This window comes from Lathyrus oleraceus, chromosome 1, assembly GCF_024323335.1.
Source record: "Lathyrus oleraceus cultivar Zhongwan6 chromosome 1, CAAS_Psat_ZW6_1.0, whole genome shotgun sequence".
Taxonomy (NCBI): domain Eukaryota; kingdom Viridiplantae; phylum Streptophyta; class Magnoliopsida; order Fabales; family Fabaceae; genus Lathyrus; species Lathyrus oleraceus.
Genome location: NC_066579.1, coordinates 394,984,753 through 395,009,466, shown reverse-complemented (window position 1 = coordinate 395,009,466; position 24,714 = coordinate 394,984,753). Strand labels below are relative to the sequence as shown.

The 24,714-nt window shown below is 37.7% G+C and overlaps 1 non-coding gene across 1 annotated transcript; it reads right to left on the bottom strand.

The window, feature by feature from the left end:
• Window positions 1–24,278: 24,278 nt before the first annotated feature.
• LOC127116327 (small nucleolar RNA R71) lies at window positions 24,279–24,385 on the bottom strand. The gene has a single exon (XR_007801279.1). It is a non-coding gene; the product is annotated as a small nucleolar RNA R71 (small nucleolar RNA).
• Between the last annotated feature and the right edge of the window lie 329 nt (window positions 24,386–24,714).

Here is a 24,714-nt window from a genome sequence, read left to right as displayed (position 1 = left end):
CACCTAAAATCTTACAAATAAGATACCCGACCACTATAAAAACTAAACCGAAAGTGACATGGGGAAGTTATCCGATTGGATTTTATGAACCGGATAACTAAATAACATGTTATCTGATGTGATAATTATCTAAACCAAAAATCTTTGCTTTAAGTTTTTCGATTTACTAAATACACATATCAAAAGTCTCCATCTTAGAGATGGCAATGAGCAATGTTTGGACAGGATACTATAGTATCCATTCACATACCCGCGATTTATAAAAATCCTCGTGCCCGAGCCCATACCTGCTTGGGTGCCAAAGTTAGCACCCGTACCCGTGTCCTATGGATATGTAAGTACTCATACTCGTACCCGTGACCCGCATTCATATTAAAAATAAATAGATCAATTATAAAATATCATATAATTTTAAATTTTAAAAAAAATTAAAAAGTTTTCAAACAATTTATTGTTGAAATAAACGAACACTTATATTAAATGCATAATGGTTTAACATTTATATACGTCTTATAATTGATAGACATACATTTTATATGATAATATAAATTAAAATATATAAATTAAAATTAAAATACGTAAATATATAGTATGCGGGTATGAGGCGGGATGGATACTAAGATGCTCATACCCGCACCCATAGCCACTTAATTTTTTGGATAATCATACGAGTTCATGTCCGTACCTATTTTTACGGGTTTTTACCATATCCGTTGTGGGTAAATTAACGGATGTCCATTAAGAATGAGTCATATTGTGATCCCTACTCCAAATCAAATTATCTGATTTGTATAATAGAAGTAGGGTAGAATTTACTTTCAATGATTAGGATGAATAGTAAAAAGTAAAACTAACAAAAAGATAAAATTATTGCAAAATTATTGAGGTAGAGGTATAAGTGTGGGGTATAGGGTAAAGTTCTCTTAGTAGTGTAATTCAACTACAAGGGAAAGCTTACAATGTAGTGCATTCACCAATGTACTGCGCACGTTCTTGATTTCTAGATAATGACATTTTTAATTCATATTTTTCTATTACGTTATGCCTAGAACCACACTGCAATATACTCCAAAATAACGTTAGCTTAAAAAAAATTGTTACATATACTCAACAGATCTTAAATTAAGAAATATAAAGGTTTACGTTACACAATTTTAATTATTTAGTTATTATATTTTTTGAATCCCTAAAATATAAATATGTATACGAACATTTAACCAATTACTAACTCAAATATAGTTTAGAATTGCATGGAAAAAATTCTTACTTTAATGTGTTTTTGCTCTTAGCAGAATAAAAAAAAAAACTCTTCAATTTGGTGAGATTTTTGGTTATGTGAAAGGTTTGTATGAGAAATTATGGAAGTTTAGAGATGGGAGTTGAGAGAAAGTGGGGATAGTAAAGAATAATATGGAATCAGTTAAGAGGAAAAATCGACTTAATTTTATTATTAATTTTATTATATGTTTGATTGATGATATTTGAATTATAAGATTGTTAGCCTATTTAAAGTAATAATTGTTAGATATTTCAACAAGATTAAATGGATTCAGGTTGAATCGTGAACAAAGTCATTTTTTTTAAAAGTATTTCAAGCATTCTCTTTGATGTCTTAGAGTCGGAAAACAAGAATATCCAGGATAATTTAATAATTTTTAATCGAGTCTGCACAAGACAGGTGAAGAACTTGAATGCAAGGAAGTGTGTCTGTAATGTTTAAGAGGATGTGCAGATTTTGAGTGAATGGTTTTCGAATTCAGAATCATGTATTTATCGGTTATGCATGTGTTGTTTCATAAGTTTGCAACTCTTGATGAAACAACACATTTTCACCATATGTTGCAATGGTTCGCCTATGATAATACAATGCACCACTTCATGAAGTGTTGTATATTTTGAATTCGAAATTCAAATTGTAAGTAACGACCAAAATCCTAGAGCAATACTTAGAACTAATTTGCAGCATGTCGACCAAAGGCCGGCCGCCAGAGCGCCGCCTCATTAACGTCGCGAATAGCCTGATTGCTCTGACGTGTCGTACCTAAGTGCTCAAGTGCCACCTACAAGCTACCACTAACACCTCTATGTCCACGCCCTCGGACCCGGTCCCAGAGCCGGAGTCGGTGGTTACACCGACGAGGGGTTGTTTGGATGTGACATGTGACATAATGCTTGGGAGCACCACATATGTCCATGTGGCACCTTATCCTCTTTGTCTCCTTTGGTGAGATTAATGTTTCAAGGTTTTTATAAATGCTTTTAATGTTAGCTTCACTTTCTATATGGGACTATTTGCAATGCATTTATTGTCATTAACTCAATTGTTCATTTTTGTCATATTGGAACATACCCATTACAATTATTGTTCATAATTTCCAACAATCTCCCACTTATTCTAATAATGACAAAACTAATTCCAGAGAATGAGATATAAAGAGTGTTAATACAGTTAGCTATCTTCCGATTTAAAACTTAACCTTAGTGAGGATAACACAAAGTTTAATCAGAATATTAGGTAGCAATGTTTTTAAACCATTAATCCATATGATTAGACCGATGTTACCTTACACACACTCCTTAAAGGTTCTTCCTCTACATATCTCACTTAACACTTATTTATGGTCATATGATATCTTGTTTCATGAATTTTTTTATGAGAGAAACTCCAACTCTCACTTTGAGACGACACCGTCTCGAAATTCACATAGGTGAAGTTCATGTTGTATCCTTTTTTATGAGATACTTTTCCTCAATTATGAACTTCATTAAGAGATTTTGAAAACCTCAACCCTCTATTTAAAATAGTCAACATTATTACCCAATGCTTGACTTACATCCAAGGAGTTTCAAGGAGTTTATGTTATGTTAACATAAGATTGGGTTGCCGCCGTTGTTGGAACTCTTATTCAAGGAGTTTCAACCCCATGCCTCTCGAGGTTGTTTTTACTAAGTCTTTGGCCAGTGCCTTAGTAAATAGATCAGCCAAATTATAGCTTGTTCGTATATAGGTGAGTGAAATAATTCCATCCTTTATCATTTTTCTCACAAACGAATGTCTAAGTCCTATATGCCTAGACTTTCCATTGTACGCGTCGCTGGATGCTCTTGCTAAAGTGGCTTGGCTATCATAGTGTATCATCACCTTGGAATCATTGTCTTTATCCAATGGAACTTCCAATAGAAGATCCCTCAACCATTCTGCTTCTTGACCAGCAGAAGTGAGAGCCACAAATTCTGATTCTATGATCGAAAGAGTAATGCATGTTTGTTTATTGCTCTTCCAAGAAATTGCTCCTCCAGCTAGTGTAAATATCCACCCAGTTGTAGAGCTATGATCTCCAACGTTATATATCCAACTCGTATTAGTATATCCTTATAGTATGGCAGGGAACCTACCATAATGAAGACCAGGGTTTTTGGTTTTCAGTAGATAGCCAAAAATCCTCGTGATTGCCTTCCAGTGTTCATTACTTGGATTACTATTAAACCTACTCATTTTACTAACTGCAAATGATATATCGGGTTTGGTACATTGCATTAAGTACATAAGACACCATCTTGCTCTTGCATATTCCAATTAAGTTACTGCTCTTCCATTGTTATTTTGAAGTTTGACGACATGATCAAATGAAGTGGTTACTTCCTTAAATTTTAGGTGTTTGAACTTATCAAGCATCTTCTCAATATAGTGTGTTTGACTAAGTTCTTAACCCCCATTATTTCGCTTAACTTTGATCCCTAGAATTGTGTCAACAAGTCCAAGATCTTTCATTTTGAAAGTGGAAGTTAGAAACCTCTTTGTCTCTAGAATTCCATTCAAATCATTGCTAATTATTAGCATGTCATCAACATAGAGGCAAAGAAATATCACAGTGATTTTGCACACTTTTATGTATAAACACTTGTCACAAGAATTAAGAATAAATCCATTTGAAAGTATCATAGAATCAAAATTTTGATCCCGTTGTTTTGGTGCTTGTTTTAAGCCATATAAGGATTTGACAAGCTTACACACCTTTAGTTCATTTCCAGGAAGCACGTATCCTTCTGGTTGTTCCATGTAGAGTTCCTCATCAAGATCTCCATTTAGGAATGCTATTTTAACATCCATTCTGATGAACTATAAGGTCATTTAAAGAGGCTAAGGCAAACAACAATCTAATTGTGGTTGTCCTTGCTACTGGTGCATATGTGTCAAAGTAATCTATACCTTCCTTTTGTCTAAATCCTTTTGTCACTAGTCTGGCCTTATAAGTGTTTAAGGTACCATCATTGTGATATTTCCTTTTAAACACCCACTTGTATCCAATGGGTCTTGATCCCTTTGGCAAGTCAACAAGTTCCCAAGTGTGGTTTGAAACAATTAAATCCATTTCATCTTGGATAACGTCCTTCCATAATGAGGAGTCCCTTGAAGTTATTGCTTCCTTGTAAGTTTTAGGGCCATCCCCTAATTGAAGAATGACAGGAATACTTTGCACGAAATTCTTACAATTTCCTTCAACTAGATAAAAGGAAATAAATTGAGGATCAATTTCGTCTGGTCCTAGATTCTTTATTTTCCGAACTATTTTTCTTATCCTAGGCCCGGATTGTGATTCAATGATTCGAGAAGTGCCTTCAGGTTGTATTTCTACAATCCGAGAGAAATCTTTTCCACAAGATTCTTTAGTTGCGGCATACTCTGATTATTTATCCTTGGTGATAAGATTTTCAAATAATTCTACATCCCGGGATTCTATAATTACATTAGTCTCTAAATATAAGAGTCTATATGCTTTACTATTTTGTGCATATCCTACAAAACCACATCTTATCCCTCGAGGACCCAACTTGGTTCTTTTAGGATCCATGTTTTTCTAGTAAGCCACACACACACACACACTTTAAAGTAACCGATATTTGGTGTTCTTCCTGTCCATGCTTCATATGGAGAGATACCGATTTTATTTAAAGGAATTCTATTAATTATATGGCCAGCGGATAATAAGGTCTCACCCCACAAATTGAGGGGTAATTCAGAACGCATCAACATGACATTCATCATCTCTTGATATGTTCGATTCTTTCTTTCGGCCATGCCATTTTGTTGTGGTGTGTGAGGTGCCGAACATTCATGTATTATGCAGTGTTCTTCACAAAAGGCATTGAATTCAGTAGAAAAGTATTCACCGCCCCTATCACTCCTTAGGACTCTGATACTTATGTTTTATAAATCTTAAAGGCATTAAAAGCATCATCTTTATGCTTTAAGAGATATACATGTGTGTATCTAGAAGAATCATCGATGAATGTAATAAAATATCTATTTCTCCCATGGGTTAACATGCCATTAAATTCGCACAAATCTGAGTGTACAAAATCAAGTAGATTTATATTTCTTTCAACGCTTTTGAAAGGTTTCTTTGTCATCTTTGATTTAACACATAACTCATATTTTTGAAATCATTTATATTACATGAAATCAACCCAGATTTAATTAGTCTCTTCATAGAACTAATACAGGAATGTGCTAGTCTATTATTCCACAAAGAAACAGATTCAAGCATGTAAGCAGAACTAGAAATTTCATTAATAATATTTTCGGTAGTACATAGTTTGATCATTCTCTCAGCGGAATATCCTTTTCCAACAAATACACCATTACGGGTCAATATAAGTTTGCCCGATTCATAAACAGATTTAATGCCCGGTTTTCCCAACAAATCCCCACTAACAAGATTCTTATTCATGTCATGGACATGAAGCACATTGATAAGAGTGACTTTCTTTCCTGAAGTGAAGCTGAGTTCGATCGATCCGGTTCCAACAACTTTAGATCGTACTTCATTTCCCATATGCACTTCTTGTCCATAATTTGTCTCATAATAGGTTTTGAAAGCAGTCTTGTCATAAGAGACATGCACCATAGCGCATGTATCATACCACAAACCTTGAACTTTACCTTTGATTGCCATAATTTTGATCACTGTAGCAATTATGTCATCATTTGCATGAACTGCATTGATCTCGTTTTTGACTTGTTGTGCCTGCAATCTCTAGCATCGTGTCTAGGCTTTCCACAAACAAAACATCCGCTTTTCGTACCCTTATGGCCTCCAGAATTCTTGAACTTGTTATGTTACTTTTTTGGTCCAAGATGACTCTTTATTCCATCATGTTTCTTCTTTCCTTTGGTGGTCACGACATTGGCTATAGAAAGACCCGCAGATTTTGATTTCTCCCTCTCCTTTGATTCCTCCTCGATTCGAAGATGTTTCTAGATTTTCTCCAAAGAGAAGTCCTCAGAACTGTGCAACAATTTCTTTCTGTAGCCTTTCCACGAAGGTGGCAATTTTGCAATGATTGCACCGAATTGAAAAGTCTCAGGGATGTCTATTTTCACCGCTTTTATTTTATTCACGAGGAATTGCAACTCGTGCACTTGAGGAAGATTGAGCTTGCAGTCTAGTAACATCGTGAATATCCCAATTTCTCTGATGCGTCGTGCCTAAGTGCTCAAGTGCCACCTGTAAGCCGTCATTAGCGTCTCTACGCCCATGCCCTCGTACCCGGTTCCGGAGCCGGAGCCGGTGTCGTTGGTGGCTACACCGGTGAGGGGTTGTTTGAATGTAACATGTGGCATAATGCTTGGGACCACCACATATGTCCATGTGGCACCTTATCCTCTTTGACTCCTTTGGTGAGTTGAATGTTTTAAGATCTTTATAAATGTTTTTAATGTTAACTCCACTTTCTATGTTGGACTGCTTGCAATACATTTATTGTCATTAACTCAATGACTCATTTTTGTCATATTGGAACATACTCATGGAAATTATTATTTAGAATTTCCAACAATAATATGGTAGTAGTAAGTTAATTTAGATGTTAATAATAATTAAGGGAATTGTTAGTTTAAAAGCATGCATAGTTTGCATATAATTTTTTGTGGTCGTTCCTGTTATAGTTACAGTTCGTTCGATATTAACAATTTTGGTGGATTTCCCTTTTATTTAATCCTCTTGGACATGATATGTTTATCTATATTTTTTAATTTTTAACACTCGTTTAGTTTATTTTTGACATAAATGTGGTTAATGAAAATTGACCCTTACAACAATATTTTAGGTATAAGTGTGGAGTTTCAAGATTGATTGATATTTGCTTGTCGCGCGATCATGGGGAAGATGAGGTTTTCAAAATAAAAATATTTCAGTTGATATAAATTGATCATATAATATTTCAAGTTATTTATTTAATTACCTTTAAATGGATTAGAAATGTGGTGATTTTCTGCTTATGATTTTGAATTGTCACCGAGTTTGATTAATTTCAAAACCTTTTATTTTTGCTTAAACAAGTATTTTAAATAATTTCTGAGCCATGGTTAAGTCAGCTATCATACCCTTCAAAATATAGTCTTTGTCAAGATAGTCATTCTCATGCCATATGAATGTCTTTTATAGCTATTTTATCCTTTTCTGATTTATCAATTGCTTTGTCCATGATTGTTGTGTCTTTAGTAAAGACAATGATAACCTTCTCATTGTTAAGAAAAAAAACATCTTTTGTTGCAACCATTTGAAGTCACTTCCGTCAAATTTTAAAGGTTTGATGAAGTTAGACACCCGCGTTGTAATGATCATTTAACACCTTAATAATTTCTTAGACTATGAGATATTTTTCCAAAGACAACTAACTTTTCGAAGAGAATTCAATAAATACTCAAAAAATTGAATAAGTAGAAAAGGAAAAGGGATTCGATAGCTCAATATCGTAGGAAATAAAATGAGGAAGGAAAAACTCATAAGTTTTTTGTGTGAATAGAGAAGTGACTTAAGGTCTCTATTTATATAATAAAAGTTGTTGATAGAGCCTATGGATGAACGACCTAGATCATTTGACCGATATCTCTTTCTTCAAGGCTCCTACAAGTACAATCTCTAATAGAAAGTTCATATTCAAATAGTTTTTATGGCGCGGAGGGGGGTGGGGGAGGGGGGGTGGGGGGGGGGGTAATGTTTTCCGAAGAGAGAAAAATTAATTGGGTTAGCTGGGACTAGGTATCTAGACCAACCGAAGAAAGGGGGTTGGGAATTAGAAATTTGAAAATGTTCAATGAAGCTCTATTATGGGTTTGGAAAGTGAAAAATGAAAAGATGGGTTTTTGGTATAGAGCATTGGTCAACAAGAATGTTATGTCAAATTAAGAAGTTAGATCGGGTGAAAGAGATACTTTAGTTTGGTGGAAAGATATTCATCAGAAAAATCTAGATAACTTGAATCAATCTGAGGTATATTCAGTAAAAGAAGCATATAAAAAATTAATATCGGAATCTCAAAGTAACTCAAATAGATCTTGGTCTAGTGTGTGGAATAGAGTGATTCCGTCAAAAATATCAGGGCTAGGGTGGAGATTGCTCCAAAAAGAATTCCAAAAGTAGACAACTTAGTTAGAAGGGGGTGATTGACCAGAGATTAAGTAGTTGCGTCAGCGAGTGTGGGGATGAGGAATCGATACGTCATTTATTTTTCGAATATGCTATTTTTGCAAGGATTTGGAACTACATATTTTGGTAGCTTAGCATAAATACAACTATGCATGTCGATGGATGAAATCATTTGGGTTAGCTAGGACTAGGTATCTAGACCAACCGAAGAAAGGGGGTTAGGAATTAGAAATTTGAAAATGTTCAACGAAGCTCTATTATGAAAATGGGTTTGGAAAGTGAAAAATGAAAGGATGGGTTTTTGGTATAGAGCATTGGTCAACAAGTATGGTATGTCAAATGAAGAAGTTAGATCGAGTGAAATGGATACTTTAGTTTGGTGGAAAGATATTCATCAGAAAAATCTAGATAACTTGAATCAATCTGAGGTATATTCAGTAAAAGAAGCATATAAAAAATTAATATCGGAATCTCAAAGTAACCCAAATAGATCTTGGTCTAGTGTGTGGAATAGAGTGATTCCATCAAAAGTATCAGGGCTAGGGTGGAGATTTCTCCAAAAAGAATTACAAAAGTAGACAACTTAGTTAGAAGGGGGAGATTGACCAGAGATTAAGTAGTTGCGTCAGCGAGTGTGGGGGTGAGGAATCGATATGTCATTTATTTTTCAAATATGCTGTTTTTGCAGGGATTTGGAACTACATATTTTTGTAGCTTAGCGTAAATACAACTATGCATGTCGATGGATGGAATCATCTGAAACAATTAGAAGGTTTGTTGGACAGATACATAACATCATCTGCAATGATGACGGTAATATGGTTTGTTTGTTTATGGATCATTTGGAATACTAATATCGAAAAGATTTTCCAAAACAAGTCAATGTCAAAAAAATGATGGAAGAGCATCATGTGCTTTATCTCTTTAATGAATTTTGGCATGTTTTTAAAAAGATATCGTCAAGATGTATCCTAAAAGCACATGTTAAAAAAAATTAAAAATGAGAGTTTGGTATTAGAAAAGTACATGTTAGCATTAATTATTAATTTTTAATTAAAATAATTCATAATTTCTAAGAAAGCATTTTTACATTTAACTCTTAATAGGTGTCTAAAGACACATGTTAACATTACCTTCTTTTTTTAAATGAACAAGAGTGTGACGTAGAATTATAGAGTGGAGGATTTCTACTGCTAAAAAATAAGATTAATACCACTCTCATGCCTGGGCCAAATGAATTGAACGTGATATTAATTAGGGAATTTCTTAATGATATATATATATATATATATATATATATATATATATATATATATATATATATATATATATATATATATATATATATATATATTATGCACCATATGAAAATATTAAAATGCCCTCAGATTTCAGAGATGTATCTCCGGACATATCTTGAGTATATAGAATTCTGACTTAACGTTAAAATACTCTGGAGATGCATCTTCAAACTTATTCAAGAGATGCATACCCGGACGGTATTCGAGCTTAAATCGTGCGAGAATCCTTCTCCTTCTTCATTTCTTAAAAAATTCAAAACTTTCTCAAACTCTTAAATTTGTTTTCATCAACCAAGTCCAAAATCAAACAACCAAGCACAAAGGATCTTCAATCAACATCAAGGACATCATAGACATCATCCAATACTTAAGTAAAGTATAGATTTGTAAGCTTTTGATGTTTTGATAAGTTTTTTGAGTTTTTGTGTAAATGAGTAGAAAATGATGATTTAGGTAATAAATGAGTAGGAATTGCATGAATGGTAGTTTATACATACGGTAAAACATGTTTGTTAGTTGAAAATAGCGATCAAACCATTAGTTTTGGGGTTTGTATGCCTGCATTGCAGCCATTGAAGGACCTGAAGAGTCACAGAAAATTCTGGAGATGCATCTCTAGAATTTTTCAACGTTTAGTTTCCTAGTAATCGAAGATGCATCTCTGGAAATTCTCAATCAATTTTTTTATTTATTTTCTTTCTTATAGTATTGCTTGCACTAATTATCTGATTTACTTACAAGCATTATGGATGATAGACATGATAGACCGAGGCAAAAGATTATTGCACAACATGCATCATGTAAAGACAAAGAGTCATACAACATACGATCGCAAGTTTCGATGATGACAAAAGACCATCATGCACGTCTACAAACAAATGCAACACATTAGCCACCATATCCTTTGTTACGTTTTTCTAAATATGTTATAATCATTAAAAGCATGTGGACAAAGTGTGATCATGACAAAATGCATGAAAAATCACAAAACACCTGTTTTTGCAGATTTGAAGGCTTTGAGTCGACCATAGGGGTCAGCTCAAAGCTCACAGGTCAGCGCGAAGCTCAGCCCAAACTGGAGGTGGTCAGCGCAAAATTGCTTACGTCGACCATAAGGGTCGGCGCTTGGCTCACGGGTCAGCGCACAAACCCCTTTGCGTCGACCAGACGTCGGCGCATGACATAGTGATGCTGTCCACAGCTCAGCGCATGGAATGATAGGTCGACCATATGGGTCGGCGCATCACTCACGGCTCAGCGCACGCCGACCTATGGTCGACCGCTCGCGCGCAATCTCAGTTTTCTGAGTTATTTCAACTGTTTAAAATTCTGTTATGTTTGTTTGGTTTTGTCTGTTACTATATATAGAAGTCAAAACACTTCTATTAACCAACATTTGTCAATTTGTATTCAAGTGTTCAAGGAAACAAGAAAGAGTGAAAAAGGTGTCAAAGATTCATCATCTTCATCTTCAACAGTTCACAATACATCAACTGCACACAATAACTTTTGATGTGATTCGTGATAGTTTGAAGGTGATAAGGTTCGTAGCTGCGATTGGAGAATCGGGTTCGAGTTGAAGTCTTGGCAGGTTCTTTCTTGAATAAAACCATTAGGGTTTTATCCTCCAATACGGGTTTGTGTTTGGGGGTTTTTGGACGAATTATTCTTCAACATTCAGCCGAGCGAAGGTGATTGAGAAGAGGGAAGTCTTCATCAGTCTAGTAGCGGATTCGGTGGCATTGAATTGAAGGATTCGGGTTCGACTCGTTGTGTTTGAGATCAGCCGGGCCGAGGGTTTGAAGAACGGAAGATTCTTCAACAAAGGGGCTGGAATCGGAGGTCTAGCATCAACGATCGAAGGTCTTGATTCATCTTGAATCAAGGAGCAAGGATAGGAAGCATCATTCAACACATTGGAAGTTCTGTTGTTTACGTGCTTTGCAATCCTTGTATAAACGATTAAATTTCACAGGTGATATCTAATTAATCATCTCAATTCTATTTTTAGAATTGAGGGCAGACGTACCCCGAAGCGAGGACGGCGGGGGAACTGCCTCATCAAATCTGCGTCTTCTTTAATTTTCTGCATAATCTATTTTTCAGCTTAAAAATTAAGTGATTTTAGTTTAAGCAATTTTCTCAAACTTTGATATAAGTTGAGTAAGAGATTAAAACTGCTGTTTGAATACTAAGTACAATAATATATTGTACTAGGATAAATTGAATTACTTACTCAACTCAAATATCACTTGGAGTGTTTATGCACACCAAGTGTTTGTAAATTTGCTTAAGCCAAAGTTGTCTTAAGTTTGCATCAGTTTAATTTGGTGTCTTGATTCATTGGAACTAGGCTTGCTAGTTAGTGAATTATATCATTGATTGTGCAATTAGTGTAGCAACTTGTATCTCAATTTATCACTTATCCATTAGCTTAACGCATATCCGGTTTTCCAATAACGGTTCGTTTTAGACTAAATTTTCCTCGGCCGCTTCCGCACCTAAAACAATTTTTAAAACCAATTTTTCTTTTAAATTGGTAGCGCCGACTCAAGTTTTTAATTGGGATCTATTCAACCCCCCCCCCCCCTTCTAGATCCGTGCCATAGTCTAACAAGTGGTATCAGGAGCTCCGGTTCACTCCGTGCTTCAAAATACAACGTTGATAGAAAATGGCTAACGAACCTAAAGGGGCTTACAATAGAGCTCCCGTTTTCAATGGTGAAAATTATAGTTATTGGAAAGACTGTATGCGGGTGCACATAAATTCCATAGATAGAAAAATATGGAATGTTATTCTCAATGGTCCAATTGAAATAACCATGACCAATGAGAATAATGAAATAGTGCCTAAGCCTGAAGCACAATGGACCGATGATGATGAAAAGAAATACAACTATGATTGGAAAGCCAAAAATATCCTAATCTCCTCATTAGGGGTAGACGAATACTATCGTGTATCCCATTGTCCTACTGCTAAGGCCATGTGGGATTCACTTCAAATTGCCCATGAGGGGACGAACGATGTTAAATTGGCTAGAATCAATACACTAACGCAAGAGTTTGATCTCTTTTTCATGGAGCAAGAGGAAACCATTGCCGACATGCAAAAGAGATTCACTCATCTAATCAATCGATTACATTCACTAGGTAAACCTATTTCCAATGATGTTGCTACTAATAAAATCTTAAGATGTCTTAACAGGGAATGGCAACCGAAAGTGACCGCCATCAAAGAGGCAAATGATCTTACCATATTGGACTTGACAACATTGTTTGGTAAACTACAAGAGCACGAACAAGTTCTCTTAAGCTTGGAACAACATGAAAAGAAAGATAAGAAAGACAAAGCAAAGGTGAGTGAAAAGAAATCAATAGCTCTAAAGACTTCCTCCTCAAAGTCTCAAGCAAAAGAGCAAAGTGATTATTCATCGAGTGACGAAGAAGAAGAGGACAAGAGTGAAGATATGGGGCTGTTCGTCAAACGCTACAACCGTTACGTGAGAAAGAACGGCATCCAACATTCCGAGAAGAACTTAGTAATCTTCCGGAAGCAATCTAGGTTCTCTAAAAATGATGACTCAAAAGGAAAAACAACTAGAGGGTCGTGCTATAAGTGTGGAAAGCCGGGTCACTACAAACCGGACTGTCCGATGAACAAAAAGACAAAAGAAAAAGATTCATACAAATCACATAAGAAACCATCAAAGCCAAGGAGGGCATACATAGCTTGGGAAAGCGATAGCGACTCCTCCGATGATGAAAGCTCTAGTGATGAAGATGAAAATGCAAATCTATGTCTCTCTGCTCATCAAAAGAACAAGAAGAAACAGGTACGACATGCTAAATATGAAAATTCCTCTAGTATGTCTCATCATGAATTGCAAACTGCTTTTGACACTTTACACTATGAAGCGAAAGAGGCCTTTAAAAGGCTTGCCTCAAATAAGAAAATTTTTTCGCACTTGGAACATAAATTTCAACAATCCGAAAAGAAACTTGAGGCACTGAAAACTTCTATAGTGGAAAGCACAAAAACAAGTTATGAGGACCTTAAAAGTAGAATGATGAACTTTGGGTGTGATACTTGTTACATTTGGCAAGGTGAAGTAAGAAACCTAAAAGCCAAACTTGACAAGGCTCTTGAGCCCAAGATTACATTTGCTATTGATAAAACTAATTTTCGAAAAAGTATGGTTAATCCATATCAAAAATACAAATATGTTATAAAGGATGAAGATAGCAAAAGTAATCAAAATGAAAAGTTCTCTTGTCTTTATTGTTGCAAGAAAGGTCATTCCATTGTTAAATGTAGATTTAGGAGATTTTTGGTTCCTAAAGGCATTTATCAATGGATGCCCAAATGCAACCATTTTGTTCCTCACCACTCAGGACCCAATAAGCCATTGGGTACCTTCTCTTGTTAATTATCTTATCACAGGTACAATGCCTCGAGACTACCGAGAGAAGATGGGTTCTCGACAGTGGATGCTCAAGGCACATGTCAGGAGACATATCTCTCTTCATTGACTTTGTGGCTAAGAAGAAGGGATATGTAACTTATGGAGACAACAACCGTGGAGCAATACTTGGTAAAGGTAGTGTAGGTAACCCCTCTTCCACTACTATTTCTGATGTATTGCTTGTCGAAGGTCTTAAACACAATCTACTTAGCATCAGTCAGTTATGTGACAAAGGATACAATGTATCATTTTCAAAAGATTGTTGCAAAATTGTACATACTGATGATAAGAAGAGCATGTTTAATGGTCTTCGTGTGAACAATGTCTATATGCTTGACTTAAATGAAGTATCGTTAACAAGTGACAAATGCCTGGTAACAATGAGTGAAGATTCATGGTTATGGCATAGGCGTTTAGCACATGTTAACTTTGACTTACTTAACAAAGTAGTCTCAAAAGATCTAGTCCTAGGTCTCCCCAAAATTAAGTTCACCAAGGATCACCTTTGTGATGCTTGTCAAAAGGGGAAGCAAACGAGGATCTCTTTTAAATCCAAAAATATTGTTTCAACAACGAGACCTCTCGAGCTTCTCCATATGGATTTATTTGGGCCATCTAGGATTAAAAGTCTAGGAGGAAACTATTACGGTTTCGTAATAGTGGACGACTTTTCTCGATTTTGTTGGACTATTTTCTTAGTAAGTAAAAGTGACACATTCGCCGCCTTTGAACGATTTGCTAAGCTTTCCCAAAATAAACTAAATACAAACATTGTTGCAATTAGAAGCGATCATGGAGGTGAATTTGAAAATCACTTATTTGAAGAATATTGCGGTAACCATGGTATTGATCATAACTTCTCCGCTCCACGTACCCCTCAACAAAATGGGGTTGTGGAGCGCAAAAATCGAATTTTGGAAGAATTGGGAAGAACAATGATCAATGAAATTGGCTTACCAAAATATTTTTGGGCTGACGCCATTAGTACGGCTTGTTACGTTTTGAATAGGGTGCTCATTCGCCCCATTCTAAACAAAACACCGTATGAACTTTTAAAAGGGCGAAAGCCAAATGTTTCCCACCTACATGTCTTTGGTTGCAAATGTTTTGTATTGAACAATGGAAAGGAAAACTTAGGGAAATTCGATTCCAAGGCCGACGAAGGTATCTTCCTCGGATACTCTCAATCTAGCAAAGCATATAGAATATACAACAAGCGATTACTTACTGTAGAAGAGTCTGTACACGTTACTTTTGATGAATCCAATCCGAGAAACGTCGGAAAGGGTAGTGTTTTTCATGGTGCAGGTACATCTACCGAAGACATACTCAAAGGTGGCGAGCCGGGGATTGATCAACCCGACATAGTCAAAATTGAGGAGGACAAAGATGTACTCCATGATGAAACCGAGGTAGACCATCCGCCTTCAAACGATGATCTTCCTCAAGCTTGGAAGTCTTCCAAAGACCATCCAATCGACAACATTATCGGAGATATCTCAAAGGGTGTAACAACTCGATCTAAGCTAAGTAATTTCTGTTATCACTTCGCTTTCGTTTCACAGATGGAACCTAAAAACCCTAAAGAAGCCCTACTCGATGAACACTGGTTTTTATCAATGCAGGAGGAACTTAATCAGTTCACCAGAAATGAGGTTTGGGACCTTGTCCCTCCTCCGCGAGATCATCGAGTAATCGGCACCCGATGGGTGTTTAGGAACAAGCTGGACGAAAACGGGGTAATAACCCGTAATAAGGCGCGTTTAGTCGCGCAAGGGTATAACCAAGAGGAAGGCATCGACTATGAGGAAACTTATGCGCCGGTTGCCCGACTCGAGGCTATACGCCTTCTCCTTGCCTTCGCTTGTGCAAAGGATTTTAAGCTATTCCAAATGGATGTTAAGAGCGCTTTCCTTAACGGTCACATAAATGAAGAAGTTTACGTCGCACAACCTCCGGGTTTCGAATCCCATGAATATCCTGATCATGTTTATAAACTGAAAAGGGCTTTGTATGGCCTCAAACAAGCTCCTAGAGCTTGGTATGAGAGACTAAGCAAGTTCTTACTCGATCAAGGATACTCAAGAGGAAAGGTTGACACAACTCTCTTCATTAAACGTCAAGGAAAGCACTTGATATTAGTGCAAATTTATGTAGATGATATCATTTTTGGGTCTACTAACATGAATCTTGTGAGAGAGTTTTCTGACCTTATGCAGGGCGAGTTCGAGATGAGTATGATGGGGGAGCTCACATACTTCCTCGGTCTGCAAATCAAACAGCTCCTCTCTTTCTCTCTCTCTGCTAAGTCTCATAACTACAATAGTTATATCTCATAATGATGTTGTTTATATATGCATATTTGATATCTCTCTTTGGTTGTGTATTGCTGTATGAACTGTTAATTATGCATCAAACTGGTCATTGCATGTGCTGAATAGTGAAAAATGGAAATTTGAACTGTATGAGTCGACCGCAGCAGGGCTATGGTCGACGCATGATTAAATAATTTTTGCATTTTCTCAAAAATCAAACAGTATGCGTCGACGCATACAGGGGTATGGTCGACGCATCGCTCGAAAATTTTGTTTTTCTGCAGAAAAATTCAAATCGCTTTTCATGCATTCTCATTCAAAAATCACCATTAAGTGTGCATTTACTTTCCATCACATTTCAAACTACCCACTAAGTTGTAACTTGCATCTACCTAGTGGCTATTGTTATTTGATCTTCCATCTTCCCAAAACCCTAACCTTCCACTATAAATTGGGAGAAACCTCTCTCTAGCAGAATCTCCTTCAAAACCCTTCCTAAACCTTCTCTCTACACACAAACACCCTGTTTCACACTTGCTCAAATGGCCTCCTCATCACGCAGACCTTCCGGCAAAAGATCCCGAGAATCATCCGTTGCATCTCTTCCCGTATCTGCTGTATCACTCGTTCCACCCGCTCGTGTCGAAATTTTCAACAAAGATATAGGTAAACGAGGAGTTGTGCAACAACATGCGTTCTACAAACTTACCGTTGAACGCATGCACCTCGCTCAAATCTTGGCTCTGTTGCAGCATCAAGGCTTCATCAACTTCTTGGAGTGCAACACCAAATACAGTGAAGACCTTGTCCGTGTTTTCTACGCCGGTCTTCATGAGAACTTTCGCGGGCACAAGCTTTCCTCCAGAGTTGGCTCTACAAAGGTATCAATTAAATCAAATTTCTGGAACAAGTATTTTGACATGTCTGTGGATGATGCTGAGAATCCTCTACCTGAGGTGACTGACTCTCACCACATAGATGGCTATGAGTTTAAGAGTGCATTAAATGACATGTTGGAACGGCCATATTCTGATGAGTTTGTGCAAAGTGACTTGTTCCCACGAACCGTCACTACCGGCAAGCTGGACGCCGGAGAAAGAATTCTTCATTGGGTTGTCTCACGCATCCTGCGGCCGAAGAAGGGCGGTCTCTCCAGAGTCGAACAGCCCGAGGTTCATTTGATTTACATTCTGAAAAATAAGATAAAAATCAAATGGCCATACTACATTACTAGTAGAATGTATAATCTACGTGATTCCGGACGAGGGACTGCTCTTGCCTACGGATCATTTATTCAAGAAGTCCTTACTGCAGCCAATGTTAATCATTCGTCTTTCCCGTTCACATCAATCTCACCTGACAAAGAGTTTAGCACAAAAACCATGTCTATGATAGGATATATTTGGTGCAAGGAGCGGAGAAAATATAAGTTTGTTAGAAGAGGAGGCGTTCCTCCAAGGGCTGACAGTGATGAAAGCGAAGAACAAGACGATGAAGTGGAAAATGAAGAAAAAGAAGAAGAAGAAGAAGCTAGGCACGATGCTGCTTACAATGGTGGAGACGACAGTCCTTCACCCGTTGGCACGCATGACTACTCCGGCTCTGCTTCGGTACAGCAGCCGGATACATATGAAGAAGATGTTTCACGATGGGGTGGCTGGGGGGAATGGCAACATACGGGCTGGACAACTCAACGTGAATCTTACCAGCCGTATCACCAAGTTGAGGAAGAATTTCCTCCATCCCCTCCACATCAAGCTGATTCTTCAGAGCTGTTGGAGATGATGCGAAGCATGCAACTTGCCCAACAATCCTTCATGCAATCCCAGGATGACCGACTTGCTCAAATTAACAGTCAACTTCAAACCCAAAATGAGCGGCTCGACAACCTCTCCACAAGCCTAAATGAACGGTATGCAGATTTGGATCGGAATGTCAACGGGAGTCTTAGGCATCTGGAAGGTGTTTGTGATTATCTAGAAACTCTGGCTGACCCTAGCAGAAACCCAAGCGTCTGCTACCATCCCGGCCACCGTCACTTAAGACAATAGCCCTTCATATGCACATTACATGTTGCTTGTTGTTTTGCATGTATTCCTGTTTTTCTCTGCTTTGCCTGTTTATGCAACCGTAATTTCCTTATGTAAATTTTATCTAATTAATGACTATTGACTTGAAATGATATAAGTGTGATATTATTCTCTGTCTCTGCTATTACCTGTGAACTTTTTGTTGTTATCTTGAATAATCACTCTGTCTCTCTTTTTGATGTTGTCAAAGGGGGAGAATAGTGCAGACAAGACAAAAATGCCCATGACTAACAGTTGCTTTCGCTTTCTGCAAATAGCCTTAGATTACAAAAGAAAGGGGGAGTATGCAAAATGTGTCAATACCGCATGCTGTTTGTCACGTGGATTTATACAGATTGTCATCATCAAAAAGGGGGAGTATGTAAAGACAAAGAGTCATACAACATACGATCGCAAGTTTCGATGATGACAAAAGACCATCATGCACGTCTACAAACAAATGCAACACATTAGCCACCATATCCTTTGTTACGTTTTTCTAAATATGTTATAATCATTAAAAGCATGTGGACAAAGTGTGATCATGACAAAATGCATGAAAAATCACAAAACACCTGTTTTTGCAGATTTGAAGGCTTTGAGTCGACCATAGGGGTCAGCTCAAAGCTCACGGGTCAGCGCGAAGCTCAGCCCAAACTGGAGGTGGTCAGCGCAAAATTGCTTACGTCGACCATAAGGGTCGGCGCTTGGCTCACGGGTCAGCGCACAAACCCCTTTGCGTCGACCAGACGTCGGCGCATGACATAGTGATGCTGTCCACGGCTCAGCGCATGGAACGATAGGTCGACCATAGGGGTCGGCGCATCACTCACGGCTCAGCGCACGCCGACCTATGGTCGACCGCTCGCGCGCAATCTCAGTTTTCTGAGTTATTTCAACTGTTTAAAATTCTGTTATGTTTGTTTGGTTTTGTCTGTTACTATATATAGAAGTCAAAACACTTCTATTAACCAACATTTGTCAATTTGTATTCAAGTGTTCAAGGAAACAAGAAAGAGTGAAAAAGGTGTCAAAGATTCATCATCTTCATCTTCAACAGTTCACAATACATCAACTGCACACAATAACTTTTGATGTGATTCGTGATAGTTTGAAGGTGATAAGGTTCGTAGCTGTGATTGGAGAATCGGGTTCGAGTTGAAGTCTTGGCAGGTTCTTTCTTGAATAAAACCATTAGGGTTTTATCCTCCAATACGGGTTTGTGTTTGGGGGTTTTTGGACGAATTGTTCTTCAACATTCAGCCGAGCGAAGGTGATTGAGAAGAGGGAAGTCTTCATCAGTCTAGTAGCGGATTCGGTGGCATTGAATTGAAGGATTCGGGTTCGACTCGTTGTGTTTGAGATCAGCCGGGCCGAGGGTTTGAAGAACGGAAGATTCTTCAACAAAGGGGCTGGAATCGGAGGTCTAGCATCAACGATCGAAGGTCTTGATTCATCTTGAATCAAGGAGCAAGGATAGGAAGCATCATTCAACACATTGGAAGTTCTGTTGTTTACGTGCTTTGCAATCCTTGTATAAACGATTAAATTTCACAGGTGATATCTAATTAATCATCTCAATTCTATTTTTAGAATTGAGGGCAGACGTACCCCGAAGCGAGGACGGCGGGGGAACTGCCTCATCAAATCTGCATCTTCTTTAATTTTCTGCATAATCTATTTTTCAGCTTAAAAATTAAGTGATTTTAGTTTAAGCAATTTTCTCAAACTTTGATATAAGTTGAGTAAGAGATTAAAACTGTTGTTTGAATACTAAGTACAATAATATATTGTACTAGGATAAATTGAATTACTTACTCAACTCAAATATCACTTGGAGTGTTTATGCACACCAAGTGTTTGTAAATTTGCTTAAGCCAAAGTTGTCTTAAGTTTGCATCAGTTTAATTTGGTGTCTTGATTCATTGGAACTAGGCTTGCTAGTTAGTGAATTATATCATTGATTGTGCAATTAGTGTAGCAACTTGTATCTCAATTTATCACTTATCCATTAGCTTAACGCATATCCGGTTTTCCAATAACGGTTCGTTTTAGACTAAATTTTCCTCGGCCGCTTCCGCACCTAAAACAATTTTTAAAACCAAATTTTCTTTTAAATTGGTAGCGCCGACTCAAGTTTTTAATTGGGATCTATTCAACCCCCCCCCCCCCTTCTAGATCCGTGCCATAGTCTAACACATCAGTGTGGCGGGAGAAGAGTCAAGTTTAAGAGGCTCCTGGTCATTCTAGTCATGCATAGGCATCTACTTTTGTGGGTCATGCTTCTCCATCTTCTTTTTCCCGTAGGAAAAAAGTTTCACCTACTGACGCATCATTTAATTCATCCTCCATCAGGTGATAGGTTTCACCTATTCAGGTGACAGAGGTGCTTTAGTCACTGATGATATCTGAGGTGCTAGTGCCACCTCTGACTGATGATGCTTCTGAGTCAGTGCCTCCTCCGACTGCTGAGGCTTCTGAGCCAGTGCCACCTCCGAATGGTGAGACTGCTAAGGATGATGAGCCAGAGCCACCTCATGCATTTATATTACAAGTTTTTGACATTATTTATTTTCTGCAAGACCATGATCCGCTGAAGTTTATTAACCATGAGAAGAAGATTATTAGCTTGCCTCAGTCGAATGAGGAGTGGTTTCAGGAAGTTTCGTCCCTATTTGAGATTATGGACTTGTGCATGACTGGTTATACTACTGTCAACCACTAATGCTTAATGCATTCGTGAAGAGATGACACACCTAGACCTCGTCATTTCATATCCTGCTTGGTGAGATGTCTATCACACTCGACGATGTGTCATATTTACTTCATCTTCCGATCAGGGGGAAACATCTAGATCATGGGGGGATTACCAGAGATTAGGCACTTGAGATGATGATAGACTATCTAGGAGTTGGCCTAGAGGATGCCATGAGTGAGTTTGAAAAAACCAGAGGACTTCATGCTAGGTTTGAATTCCTAAAAAAAGGTATATACATATGAGCTTCATAGAGCTCAAGAGGCTAGAGGCGATGACGAGCAGGTGGGACTCCATAAAGCGTATGCTATAAGATAATACTTGCTATATTTGGTTGGCACTATGATTTTTGTGGACAAGAGATCCACTTATACATATGTCGTTTACCTATGGTACTTCGAGGACTTCGAGCGGATCCATGAGTACAATTGGGGGGCGCTTGTTTGGTCTACTTGTACTCGAAGTTATCAAAGGGTTGTAGGTGGAAGACTAAGCAGGTTCCAGGCAGTATCACACTACTGACGGTAATATTTATTGGTCTTTTAATGTTTATGTGTCATTTTCATTTCATTTTTGCAACGCTGTTACTGATGATTCGTGTGTTCTAACACTTTTCAAGCTTGGTTCCTCCAGCTCTTCCCGCACATCTCCGGCTGGGCATGTGTACCGACTTACACTAAGGATATGCCGCATACTTATGCATTTGCCCCGCTCATAGGGAACTAGGAGATAAAGTCGTTCACAATGTATCTGAACCACTTGGTTTCCGAGGACATGCACTTCAACAGCTATGTCGATCACCATGAGATGTGACCATTTGATGACATAGTGTTATACTCAGGATGGTTGGCTTATGGATCACGTCTCACTACTCATCTGTCTGAGCGTGTGATGCAGTAGTTCAGCTACATTCAGATCATTCCCAAATACTTTGATGTCCCTGCTCCTCCTGATATGACACGTAGAGGTATGGATGTCATGTTTGATGATTATCTTAGTCATCTAGTACCGGATGAGGCACGAAGTACTGATAACGCGAAAATATATCATATATTTGCCTTGATTTACATTCAAAAATCGTACCATTTTCATTTATATTTCGATTATTCTGCAAGTGTTCGAGTTATTTTTGCAGGTATTTTAATTCCCATGCTTAAATGAGCAAAGTATAGAAAAGGAAGGAAAAGAAGAATAAACAGAAGAGAAACAACAGAAAAACCAGAAAGTATAAATTATGTGCATGTGACGCTCGTCACAAGCCCCGTCACAATCGTCACGCCCTGGTTGTGATGAACGCCACAGGCCCACCACGATCGTCACAAAGGCAAAGGCAGCGTAAGAAATTTTCAAAATGAAGTGATCCATACGCCCCATTTTTCGCTCCTAAACCCACTTTCCTGTGAATCTCTCACTCAACCAAGTCACCCTTCTTTCTCTCAACTACGAAGACCAAATGGATACTATAAAAGGATGGAAGTTGGAAACCTACGGGGAACATTTTGTTTTTTTTCTCTGAAGCCAACTCTCAAGCTACTTCTCTGCATTTATTTTTCCACTGCAAATTTGTTTTCAGTTATTTTTCTTCAGCAACCATTGTTTTCTTTTACAGCAATTTGTTTACCGTTCCGTTCAGAGTTTTGATTTTTCCCTTTCCTTTCCGTTTTTCATTTAGCCAAAAGTAGTAGTTTCCTACATTGGGGAACTACTGCAAATTATTTAATTTAGTTTAAGCAATTGTTTCGAAGAAGCAGAATCCTACCGACCTGTGGAGGACTGCTCAAGTACTTCAAGATTTGGCATATTCGATTAATCAAAGTTCCATGTTTTTATTCAATTATTATTATTATTATTGCTTTATTATTAAATAATCATGTTTGGTTTATTGTCAATTTGTTTCTATTCGCGTACATTCTGACTTAAAAGTATAGTCCGACTCAACAATCACGAGAGTGTGAGATAAAGCCTTTTAAATGAATATTTTCTACTGAAAGGTATTTGGTAATTAAAATATACATCGGAGATTTATCGAATCCCTGACAATTAATGTGTTGCATACTGATATCCCTTCATTAATGTTATCTTTAAAACTTAATTTTCTTTAGATTTAATTTTTATTCAACAAAACCTCTAAAAATCATCGCCTTAGTTAAACATAGTAACATCGACAACATTAGTTTTACCATCGGTCCCTGTGGGTTCGATATCTTTTAAAACTAAAATGACTAGACTGTGCACTTGCAATCAAGTATCCGATAGACTATATTTTATATACAGTCACGAGACGTATCAAGTTTTTGGCACCGTTGTCGGGGACCTGATTTAGTCAAATAGTGTGATTCTTTTGTTGTGCAGTATAGACTAAGGTAAAAACTAATTTCCTTTCCCTTATTTCTCGGTTGTATGCCAAGTACTCGCTCACAAGGCGAAAACTTAGTACCACCAATCGCAGAATTAGAGCGGTTCTTATATTTAAGACGTCGAATACTAGAGTACCAACGAAGATACAATATTCCCGATATCTTCTTTCCTACTACAGAACCAGTTGAAAAACCAACCATGGCTGCAGTAGAACCATAAAATCGTCCTTTTAAGTTCTACGCTACCCCGTCCCAACAAGAACCTCAGAACAGAATTGTTGCCCCTGCTATCGATCGAAACGATTTCGAGTAGAAACTCTTATTATTATCAGTTGTCCAACAACATCAATTTGCTGGAAATCCTACGGACGACCCTAATGAACATTTGACCAAGTTTGTGCAGTACGCAGACACTGTGAAGGCGAATGGTGTATCTCAAGATGCGATAAGACTATGCCTTTTTCCTTTCTCTCTAAGAGACAGAGCTTGGGCTTGGTTGCAATCCTTGCCATCCAACTCAGTTACTACATGGGAAGAACTTAAGAACGTTTTCTTAGCCCGATATTTTCCGCCAAGCAAAACTGCTATGCTGAGAGCTCAAATCAACGGATTTTGACAAAAAGATGCAGAACCTCTCTACGACGCGTGGGAGAGATACAAAGACATGATGAGGATGTGTCCACATCACGGTCTCGAAAACTGGGTGATCATTCACACATTTTACAACGGGCTTCTGTATAACACAAGACTGACAGTAGACGCTGTCGCGGGTGGTGCACTTATGGACAAGCCATACAACGAAGCCTATCAACTCATTAAAAACATGGTCCAAAACCATTGCCAACGGGGAGGTGAAAGAACTCCAGTAGAAAAGTCCCAAACAAAAGGTGGAATGTACGAAATCAGTAGCCTTGACCACGCCCATGTGAAGGTAGATGCCCTTGTTCAAAAGTTAGACAACTTGACCATACCACCCGCAACCATTATGGCTGCCGTAACTCCAAACTGCGAGTTATGTGGAA